The 11,699-nt window shown below is 51.0% G+C and overlaps 1 protein-coding gene and 1 long non-coding RNA gene across 9 annotated transcripts in view; both read right to left on the reverse strand.

Annotated features, from left to right (window-relative positions):
* The window catches only part of ap5z1 (adaptor related protein complex 5 subunit zeta 1), a 76,792-nt gene that overhangs the window by 23,752 nt on the left and 41,341 nt on the right, over nucleotides 1–11,699 (reverse strand). The window lies entirely within an intron of this gene.
* LOC127928004 (uncharacterized) lies at nucleotides 45–8,337 on the reverse strand. Of its 8 annotated transcripts, XR_008129932.1 has the most exons (7): nucleotides 7,360–8,337; nucleotides 6,255–7,267; nucleotides 5,149–5,494; nucleotides 3,674–4,994; nucleotides 3,148–3,200; nucleotides 2,696–2,844; nucleotides 45–1,458 (listed from the first exon to the last, which is right to left on the reverse strand). It is a non-coding gene; the product is annotated as an uncharacterized LOC127928004 (long non-coding RNA). The 8 variants fall into 8 exon arrangements; XR_008129940.1 differs by lacking the exon at nucleotides 2,696–2,844 and having other exon boundaries at nucleotides 45–283; nucleotides 3,919–4,994; XR_008129934.1 differs by lacking the exons at nucleotides 2,696–2,844; nucleotides 3,148–3,200 and having other exon boundaries at nucleotides 45–283; nucleotides 3,578–3,726; nucleotides 3,876–4,994.

Consider the following 11,699-nt stretch of genomic DNA (forward strand, 5'->3'; position numbering starts at 1 on the left):
CTGTCCCACGCTAGGAACTACAACACATAGTCAGATACCTGGCCTGGACTGTCCCACGCTAGGAACTACAACACATAGTCAGATACCAGGCCTGGACTGTCCCACGCTAGGAACTACAACACATAGTCAGATACCAGGCCTGGACTGTCCCACGCTAGGAACTACAACACATAGTCAGATACCAGGCCTGGACTGTCCCACGCTAGGAACTACAACACATCACATAGTCAGATACCAGGCCTGGACTGTCCCACGCTAGGAACTACAACACATAGTCAGATACCTGGCCTGGACTGTCCCACGCTAGGAACTACAACACATAGTCAGATACCAGGCCTGGACTGTCCCACGCTAGGAACTACAACACATAGTCAGATACCTGGCCTGGACTGTCCCACGCTAGGAACTACAACACATAGTCAGATACCAGGCCTGGACTGTCCCACGCTAGGAACTACAACACATAGTCAGATACCAGGCCTGGACTGTCCCACGCTAGGAACTACAACACATAGTCAGATACCAGGCCTGGACTGTCCCACGCTAGGAACTACAACACATAGTCAGATACCAGGCCTGGACTGTCCCACGCTAGGAACTACAACACATAGTCAGATACCAGCCTGGACTGTCCCACGCTAGGAACTACAACACATAGTCAGATACCAGGCCTGGACTGTCCCACGCTAGGAACTACAACACAACACATAGTCAGATACCAGGCCTGGACTGTCCCACGCTAGGAACTACAACACAACACATAGTCAGATACCAGGCCTGGACTGTCCCACGCTAGGAACTACAACACATAGTCAGATACCAGGCCTGGACTGTCCCACGCTAGGAACTACAACACAACACATAGTCAGATACCAGGCCTGGACTGTCCCACGCTAGGAACTACAACACAACACATAGTCAGATACCAGGCCTGGACTGTCCCACGCTAGGAACTACAACACATAGTCAGATACCAGCCTGGACTGTCCCACGCTAGGAACTACAACACATAGTCAGATACCAGGCCTGGACTGTCCCACGCTAGGAACTACAACACATCACATAGTCAGATACCAGGCCTGGACTGTCCCACGCTAGGAACTACAACACATAGTCAGATACCAGGCCTGGACTGTCCCACGCTAGGAACTACAACACATAGTCAGATACCTGGCCTGGACTGTCCCACGCTAGGAACTACAACACATAGTCAGATACCAGGCCTGGACTGTCCCACGCTAGGAACTACAACACATAGTCAGATACCTGGCCTGGACTGTCCCACGCTAGGAACTACAACACATAGTCAGATACCAGGCCTGGACTGTCCCACGCTAGGAACTACAACACATAGTCAGATACCTGGCCTGGACTGTCCCACGCTAGGAACTACAACACATAGTCAGATACCAGGCCTGGACTGTCCCACGCTAGGAACTACAACACATAGTCAGATACCTGGCCTGGACTGTCCCACGCTAGGAACTACAACACATAGTCAGATACCAGGCCTGGACTGTCCCACGCTAGGAACTACAACACATAGTCAGATACCAGGCCTGGACTGTCCCACGCTAGGAACTACAACACATCACATAGTCAGATACCAGGCCTGGACTGTCCCACGCTAGGAACTACAACACATAGTCAGATACCAGGCCTGGACTGTCCCACGCTAGGAACTACAACACATAGTCAGATACCAGGCCTGGACTGTCCCACGCTAGGAACTACAACACATAGTCAGATACCAGGCCTGGACTGTCCCACGCTAGGAACTACATCACATAGTCAGATACCAGGCCTGGACTGTCCCACGCTAGGAACTACAACACATAGTCAGATACCAGGCCTGGACTGTCCCACGCTAGGAACTACATCACATAGTCAGATACCAGGCCTGGACTGTCCCACGCTAGGAACTACAACACATCACATAGTCAGATACCAGGCCTGGACTGTCCCACGCTAGGAACTACAACACATCACATAGTCAGATACCAGGCCTGGACTGTCCCACGCTAGGAACTACACATCACATAGTCAGATACCAGGCCTGGACTGTCCCACGCTAGGAACTACATCACATAGTCAGATACCAGGCCTGGACTGTCCCACGCTAGGAACTACAACACATAGTCAGATACCAGGCCTGGACTGTCCCACGCTAGGAACTACATCACATAGTCAGATACCAGGCCTGGACTGTCCCACGCTAGGAACTACAACACATAGTCAGATACCAGGCCTGGACTGTCCCACGCTAGGAACTACAACACATCACATAGTCAGATACCAGGCCTGGACTGTCCCACGCTAGGAACTACAACACATAGTCAGATACCAGGCCTGGACTGTCCCACGCTAGGAACTACAACACATCACATAGTCAGATACCAGGCCTGGACTGTCCCACGCTAGGAACTACAACACATAGTCAGATACCAGGCCTGGACTGTCCCACGCTAGGAACTACAACACATAGTCAGATACCTGGCCTGGACTGTCCCACGCTAGGAACTACAACACATAGTCAGATACCAGGCCTGGACTGTCCCACGCTAGGAACTACAACACATAGTCAGATACCAGGCCTGGACTGTCCCACGCTAGGAACAGATACACTAGGAATCACATAGTCAGATACCAGGCCTGGACTGTCCCACGCTAGGAACTACAACACATAGTCAGATACCAGGCCTGGACTGTCCCACGCTAGGAACTACAACACATCACATAGTCAGATACCTGGCCTGGACTGTCCCACGCTAGGAACTACAACACATAGTCAGATACCAGGCCTGGACTGTCCCACGCTAGGAACTACAACACATAGTCAGATACCTGGCCTGGACTGTCCCACGCTAGGAACTACAACACATAGTCAGATACCAGGCCTGGACTGTCCCACGCTAGGAACTACAACACATCACATAGTCAGATACCAGGCCTGGACTGTCCCACGCTAGGAACTACAACACATCACATAGTCAGATACCAGGCCTGGACTGTCCCACGCTAGGAACTACAACACATCACATAGTCAGATACCAGGCCTGGACTGTCCCACGCTAGGAACTACAACACATAGTCAGATACCAGGCCTGGACTGTCCCACGCTAGGAACTACATCACATAGTCAGATACCAGGCCTGGACTGTCCCACGCTAGGAACTACAACACATCACATAGTCAGATACCTGGCCTGGACTGTCCCACGCTAGGAACTACAACACATAGTCAGATACCAGGCCTGGACTGTCCCACGCTAGGAACTACAACACATCACATAGTCAGATACCAGGCCTGGACTGTCCCACGCTAGGAACTACAACACATAGTCAGATACCAGGCCTGGACTACATCACATAGTCAGATACCAGGCCTGGACTGTCCCACGCTAGGAACTACAACACATAGTCAGATACCAGGCCTGGACTGTCCCACGCTAGGAACTACAACACATCACATAGTCAGATACCAGGCCTGGACTGTCCCACGCTAGGAACTACATCACATAGTCAGATACCAGGCCTGGACTGTCCCACGCTAGGAACTACATCACATAGTCAGATACCTGGCCTGGACTGTCCCACGCTAGGAACTACAACACATAGTCAGATACCTGGCCTGGACTGTCCCACGCTAGGAACTACAACACATAGTCAGATACCAGGCCTGGACTGTCCCACGCTAGGAACTACATCACATAGTCAGATACCAGGCCTGGACTGTCCCACGCTAGGAACTACAACACATCACATAGTCAGATACCAGGCCTGGACTGTCCCACGCTAGGAACTACAACACATAGTCAGATACCAGGCCTGGACTGTCCCACGCTAGGAACTACAACACATAGTCAGATACCAGACCTGGACTGTCCCACGCTAGGAACTACAACACATAGTCAGATACCTGGCCTGGACTGTCCCACGCTAGGAACTACATCACATAGTCAGATACCAGGCCTGGACTGTCCCACGCTAGGAACTACAACACATAGTCAGATACCAGGCCTGGACTGTCCCACGCTAGGAACTACAACACATAGTCAGATACCAGGCCTGGACTGTCCCACGCTAGGAACTACAACACATAGTCAGATACCAGGCCTGGACTGTCCCACGCTAGGAACTACAACACATAGTCAGATACCAGGCCTGGACTGTCCCACGCTAGGAACTACAACACATAGTCAGATACCTGGCCTGGACTGTCCCACGCTAGGAACTACAACACATAGTCAGATACCTGGCCTGGACTGTCCCACGCTAGGAACTACAACACATAGTCAGATACCAGGCCTGGACTGTCCCACGCTAGGAACTACAACACATAGTCAGATACCAGGCCTGGACTGTCCCACGCTAGGAACTACAACACATAGTCAGATACCAGGCCTGGACTGTCCCACGCTAGGAACTACAACACATCACATAGTCAGATACCAGGCCTGGACTGTCCCACGCTAGGAACTACAACACATCACATAGTCAGATACCTGGCCTGGACTGTCCCACGCTAGGAACTACAACACATCACATAGTCAGATACCAGGCCTGGACTGTCCCACGCTAGGAACTACAACACATAGTCAGATACCTGGCCTGGACTGTCCCACGCTAGGAACTACAACACATAGTCAGATACCAGGCCTGGACTGTCCCACGCTAGGAACTACAACACATCACATAGTCAGATACCAGGCCTGGACTGTCCCACGCTAGGAACTACAACACATAGTCAGATACCAGGCCTGGACTGTCCCACGCTAGGAACTACAACACATAGTCAGATACCTGGCCTGGACTGTCCCACGCTAGGAACTACAACACATAGTCAGATACCAGGCCTGGACTGTCCCACGCTAGGAACTACAACACATAGTCAGATACCAGGCCTGGACTGTCCCACGCTAGGAACTACAACACATAGTCAGATACCAGGCCTGGACTGTCCCACGCTAGGAACTACAACACATAGTCAGATACCTGGCCTGGACTGTCCCACGCTAGGAACTACAACACATCACATAGTCAGATACCAGGCCTGGACTGTCCCACGCTAGGAACTACAACACATCACATAGTCAGATACCAGGCCTGGACTGTCCCACGCTAGGAACTACATCACATAGTCAGATACCTGGCCTGGACTGTCCCACGCTAGGAACTACAACACATAGTCAGATACCAGGCCTGGACTGTCCCACGCTAGGAACTACAACACATAGTCAGATACCAGGCCTGGACTGTCCCACGCTAGGAACTACAACACATCACATAGTCAGATACCAGGCCTGGACTGTCCCACGCTAGGAACTACAACACATAGTCAGATACCAGGCCTGGACTGTCCCACGCTAGGAACTACAACACATAGTCAGATACCAGGCCTGGACTGTCCCACGCTAGGAACTACAACACATCACATAGTCAGATACCAGGCCTGGACTGTCCCACGCTAGGAACTACAACACATAGTCAGATACCTGGCCTGGACTGTCCCACGCTAGGAACTACAACACAACACATAGTCAGATACCAGGCCTGGACTGTCCCACGCTAGGAACTACAACACATAGTCAGATACCAGGCCTGGACTGTCCCACGCTAGGAACTACAACACATCACATAGTCAGATACCAGGCCTGGACTGTCCCACGCTAGGAACTACAACACATCACATAGTCAGATACCAGGCCTGGACTGTCCCACGCTAGGAACTACAACACATCACATAGTCAGATACCAGGCCTGGACTGTCCCACACTAGGAACTACAACACATCACATAGTCAGATACCTGGCCTGGACTGTCCCACGCTAGGAACTACATCACATAGTCAGATACCAGGCCTGGACTGTCCCATAGTCTACCAGGGAACTACAACACATAGTCAGATACCAGGCCTGGACTGTCCCACGCTAGGAACTACAACACATAGTCAGATACCTGGCCTGGACTGTCCCACGCTAGGAACTACAACACATAGTCAGATACCAGGCCTGGACTGTCCCACGCTAGGAACTACAACACATCACATAGTCAGATACCAGGCCTGGACTGTCCCACGCTAGGAACTACAACACATAGTCAGATACCAGGCCTGGACTGTCCCACGCTAGGAACTACACACATAGTCAGATACCAGGCCTGGACTGTCCCACGCTAGGAACTACAACACATCACATAGTCAGATACCAGGCCTGGACTGTCCCACGCTAGGAACTACAACACATAGTCAGATACCAGGCCTGGACTGTCCCACGCTAGGAACTACATCACATAGTCAGATACCAGGCCTGGACTGTCCCACGCTAGGAACTACATCACATAGTCAGATACCAGGCCTGGACTGTCCCACGCTAGGAACTACAACACATAGTCAGATACCTGGCCTGGACTGTCCCACGCTAGGAACTACAACACATAGTCAGATACCAGGCCTGGACTGTCCCACGCTAGGAACTACAACACATAGTCAGATACCAGGCCTGGACTGTCCCACGCTAGGAACTACAACACATAGTCAGATACCAGGCCTGGACTGTCCCACGCTAGGAACTACAACACATCACATAGTCAGATACCAGGCCTGGACTGTCCCACGCTAGGAACTACAACACATAGTCAGATACCAGGCCTGGACTGTCCCACGCTAGGAACTACAACACATAGTCAGATACCAGGCCTGGACTGTCCCACGCTAGGAACTACAACACATAGTCAGATACCAGGCCTGGACTGTCCCACGCTAGGAACTACAACACATAGTCAGATACCAGGCCTGGACTGTCCCACACTAGGAACTACAACACATAGTCAGATACCAGGCCTGGACTGTCCCACGCTAGGAACTACAACACATAGTCAGATACCAGGCCTGGACTGTCCCACACTAGGAACTACAACACATAGTCAGATACCAGGCCTGGACTGTCCCACGCTAGGAACTACAACACATAGTCAGATACCAGGCCTGGACTGTCCCACGCTAGGAACTACAACACATAGTCAGATACCTGGCCTGGACTGTCCCACGCTAGGAACTACAACACATAGTCAGATACCTGGCCTGGACTGTCCCACGCTAGGAACTACAACACATAGTCAGATACCAGGCCTGGACTGTCCCACACTAGGAACTACAACACATAGTCAGATACCAGGCCTGGACTGTCCCACGCTAGGAACTACAACACATAGTCAGATACCAGGCCTGGACTGTCCCACGCTAGGAACTACAACACATAGTCAGATACCTGGCCTGGACTGTCAGAATACAACACATAGTCAGATACCAGGCCTGGACTGTCCCACGCTAGGAACTACAACACAACACATAGTCAGATACCTGGCCTGGACTGTCCCACGCTAGGAACTACAACACATAGTCAGATACCTGGCCTGGACTGTCCCACGCTAGGAACTACAACACATAGTCAGATACCAGGCCTGGACTGTCCCACGCTAGGAACTACAACACAACACATAGTCAGATACCTGGCCTGGACTGTCCCACGCTAGGAACTACAACACAACACATAGTCAGATACCTGGCCTGGACTGTCCCACGCTAGGAACTACAACACATAGTCAGATACCTGGCCTGGACTGTCCCACGCTAGGAACTACAACACATAGTCAGATACCTGGCCTGGACTGTCCCACGCTAGGAACTACAACACATAGTCAGATACCAGGCCTGGACTGTCCCACGCTAGGAACTACAACACATCACATAGTCAGATACCTGGCCTGGACTGTCCCACGCTAGGAACTACAACACATCACATAGACTAGAACCTAGAACCCAGCGTCAGATACCAGACTAGAACCCAGCGTCAGATACCAGACTAGAACCCAGCGTCAGATACCAGACTAGAACCCAGCGTCAGATACCAGACTAGAACCCAGCGTCAGATACCAGACTAGAACCCAGCGTCAGATACCAGACTAGAACCCAGCGTCAGATACCAGACTAGAACCCAGCGTCAGATACCAGACTAGAACCCAGCGTCAGATACCAGACTAGAACCCAGCGTCAGATACCAGACTAGAACTCTGCGTCAGATACCAGACTAGAACCCAGCGTTAGATACCAGACTAGAACCCAGCGTCAGATACCAGACTAGAACCCAGCGTTAGATACCAGACTAGAACCCAGCGTCAGATACCAGACTAGAACCCAGCGTTAGATACCAGACTAGAACCCAGCGTCAGATACCAGACTAGAACCCTACGTCAGATACCAGACTAGAACCCAGCGTCAGATACCAGACTAGAACCTAGAACCCAGCGTCAGATACCAGACTAGAACCCAGCGTCAGATACCAGACTAGAACCCAGCGGCCAGATACCAGACTAGAACCCAGCGTCAGATACCAGACTAGAACCCTGCGTCAGATACCAAACTAGAACCCAGCGTCAGATACCAGACTAGAACTGCGTCAGATACCAGACTAGAACCAGCGTCAGATACCAGACTAGAACCCTGCGTCAGATACCAGACTAGAACCCTGCGTCAGATACCAGACTAGAACCCAGCGTCAGATACCAGACTAGAACCCTGCGTCAGATACCAGACTAGAACCCAACCAGATACCAGATACCAGAACCCAGCTCAGAACCAGACTAGAACCCAGCGTCAGATACCAGACTAGAACCCAGCGTCAGATACCAGACTAGAACCTAGAACCCTGCGTCAGATACCAGACTAGAACCCAGCGTCAGATACCAGACTAGAACCCAGACTAGAACCCTGCGTCAGATACCAGACTAGAACCCAGCGTCAGATACCAGACTAGAACCCTGCGTCAGATACCAGACTAGAACCCAGCGTCAGATACCAGACTAGAACCCTGCGTCAGATACCAGACTAGAACTCAGATACCAGACTAGAACCCTGCGTCAGATACCAGACTAGAACCCTGCGTCAGATACCAGACTAGAACCCTAGAACCGTCAGATACCAGACTAGAACCCAGCGTCAGATACCAGACTAGAACCCAGCGTCAGATACCAGACTAGAACCCAGCGTCAGATACCAGACTAGAACCCAGCGTCAGATACCAGACTAGAACCCAGTCAGATACCAGACTAGAACCCAGACGTCAGAACCAGACTAGAACCCAGCGTCAGATACCAGACTAGAACCCAGCGTCAGATACCAGACTAGAACTCTACGTCAGATACCAGACTAGAACCCAGCGTCAGAGACCAGACTAGAACTCTACGTCAGATACCAGACTAGAACCTAGAACCCAGCGTCAGATACCAGACTAGAACCCAGCGTCAGATACCAGACTAGAACCCAGCGTCAGATACCAGACTAGAACCTAGAACCCAGCGTCAGATACCAGACTAGAACTCTACGTCAGATACCAGACTAGAACTCTACGTCAGATACCAGACTAGAACTCTACGTCAGATACCAGACTAGAACCCAGCGTTAGATACCAGACTAGAACCCAGCGTCAGATACCAGACTAGAACCCAGCGTTAGATACCAGACTAGAACCCAGCGTCAGATACCAGACTAGAACCCAGCGTTAGATACCAGACTAGAACCCAGCGTCAGATACCAGACTAGAACCCTACGTCAGATACCAGACTAGAACCCAGCGTCAGATACCAGACTAGAACCTAGAACCCAGCGTCAGATACCAGACTAGAACCCAGTGTCAGATACCAGACTAGAACCCTGCGTCAGATACCAGACTAGAACCCTGCGTCAGATACCAGACTAGAACCCTGCGTCAGATACCAAACTAGAACCCAGCGTCAGATACCAGACTAGAACCCTGCGTCGGATACCAGACTAGAACCCTGCGTCAGATACCAGACTAGAACCCTGCGTCAGATACCAGACTAGAACCCTGCGTCGGATACCAGACTAGAACCCTGCGTCGGATACCAGACTAGAACCCAGCGTCAGATACCAGACTAGAACCTAGAACCCTGCGTCAGATACCAGACTAGAACCCAGCGTCAGATACCAGACTAGAACCTAGAACCCTGCGTCAGATACCAGACTAGAACCCAGCGTCAGATACCAGACTAGAACCCTGCGTCAGATACCAGACTAGAACCCAGCGTCAGATACCAGACTAGAACCCTGCGTCAGATACCAGACTAGAACCCTGCGTCAGATACCAGACTAGAACCCTGCGTCAGATACCAGACTAGAACCCTGCGTCAGATACCAGACTAGAACCCTGCGTCAGATACCAGACTAGAACCCTGCGTCAGATACCAGACTAGAACCCTGCGTCAGATACCAGACTAGAACCCAGCGTCAGATACCAGACTAGAACCCAGCGTCAGATACCAGACTAGAACCTAGAACCCTGCGTCAGATACCAGACTAGAACCCAGCGTCAGATACCAGACTAGAACTCTACGTCAGATACCAGACTAGAACCCAGCGTCAGATACCAGACTAGAACTCTACGTCAGATACCAGACTAGAACCTAGAACCCAGCGTCAGATACCAGACTAGAACCCAGCGTCAGATACCAGACTAGAACCCTGCGTCAGATACCAGACTAGAACCTAGAACCCAGCGTCAGATACCAGACTAGAACTCTACGTCAGATACCAGACTAGAACCCAGCGTCAGATACCAGACTAGAACTCTACGTCAGATACCAGACTAGAACCTAGAACCCAGCGTCAGATACCAGACTAGAACCCAGCGTTAGATACCAGACTAGAACCCTGCGTCGGATACCAGACTAGAACCTAGAACCCAGCGTCAGATACCAGACTAGAACCTAGAACCCAGCGTCAGATACCAGACTAGAACCCAGCGTCAGATACCAGACTAGAACCTAGAACCCAGCGTCAGATACCAGACTAGAACCCTGCGTCAGATACCAGACTAGAACCCAGCGTCAGATACCAGACTAGAACTCTACGTCAGATACCAGACTAGAACCTAGAACCCTGCGTCAGATACCAGACTAGAACCTAGAACCCTGCGTCAGATACCAGACTAGAAATGTTCCATTATGAACCAGCCGGATAGTTGATGGAACTGAAGAGTATTTCTGTCCGTAATTAAGCCCTTTGTGGGGAAAAACTCCTTCTGATTGGCTGGGCCTGGCCTATGCCCGCCCCTTTTGTGGGGAAAAACTCCTTCTGATTGGCTGGGCCTGGCCTATGCCCGCCCCTTTTGTGGGGAAAAACTCCTTCTGATTGGCTGGGCCTGGCCTATGCCCGCCCCTGCCCAGACATTTGAAATCCATAGATTAGGGCCTAATGAATTCATTTAAATTGACTGATTTCCTTCTATGAACTGTAACATGATGCGTTTCTATTTTAGTTCAGTATAGAACACATACTGCAGTCAGACTAGAAGGTATACAGAGGCTGCGTTTACACAGGCAGACCAATTCTGATCTTTCCCCAATTATTGGCAAAAGAGCAGATCTGAAGAGTGGTAAAAAAGATCAGAACTACAAACAGCCACATCAGAGACTGAAAGGTGTCCGGTAGCCAGACACGTTAATACGGTGGACCAATAATGTGCCGAGAGAGGTATAATGGGGTGTGTGTTACCTTGAGAAGGCTAGGGAAGTAGTGTGTGTTACCTTGAGCAGGCTAGGGAAGTAGTGTGTGTTACCTTGAGCAGGCTAGGGAAGTAGTGTGTGTTACCTTGAGCAGGCTAGGGAAGTAGTGTGTGTTACCTT

The sequence above is a fragment of the Oncorhynchus keta genome, unplaced genomic scaffold (genome assembly GCF_023373465.1).
Source record: "Oncorhynchus keta strain PuntledgeMale-10-30-2019 unplaced genomic scaffold, Oket_V2 Un_scaffold_2008_pilon_pilon, whole genome shotgun sequence".
Classification (NCBI taxonomy): Eukaryota; Metazoa; Chordata; class Actinopteri; order Salmoniformes; family Salmonidae; genus Oncorhynchus; species Oncorhynchus keta.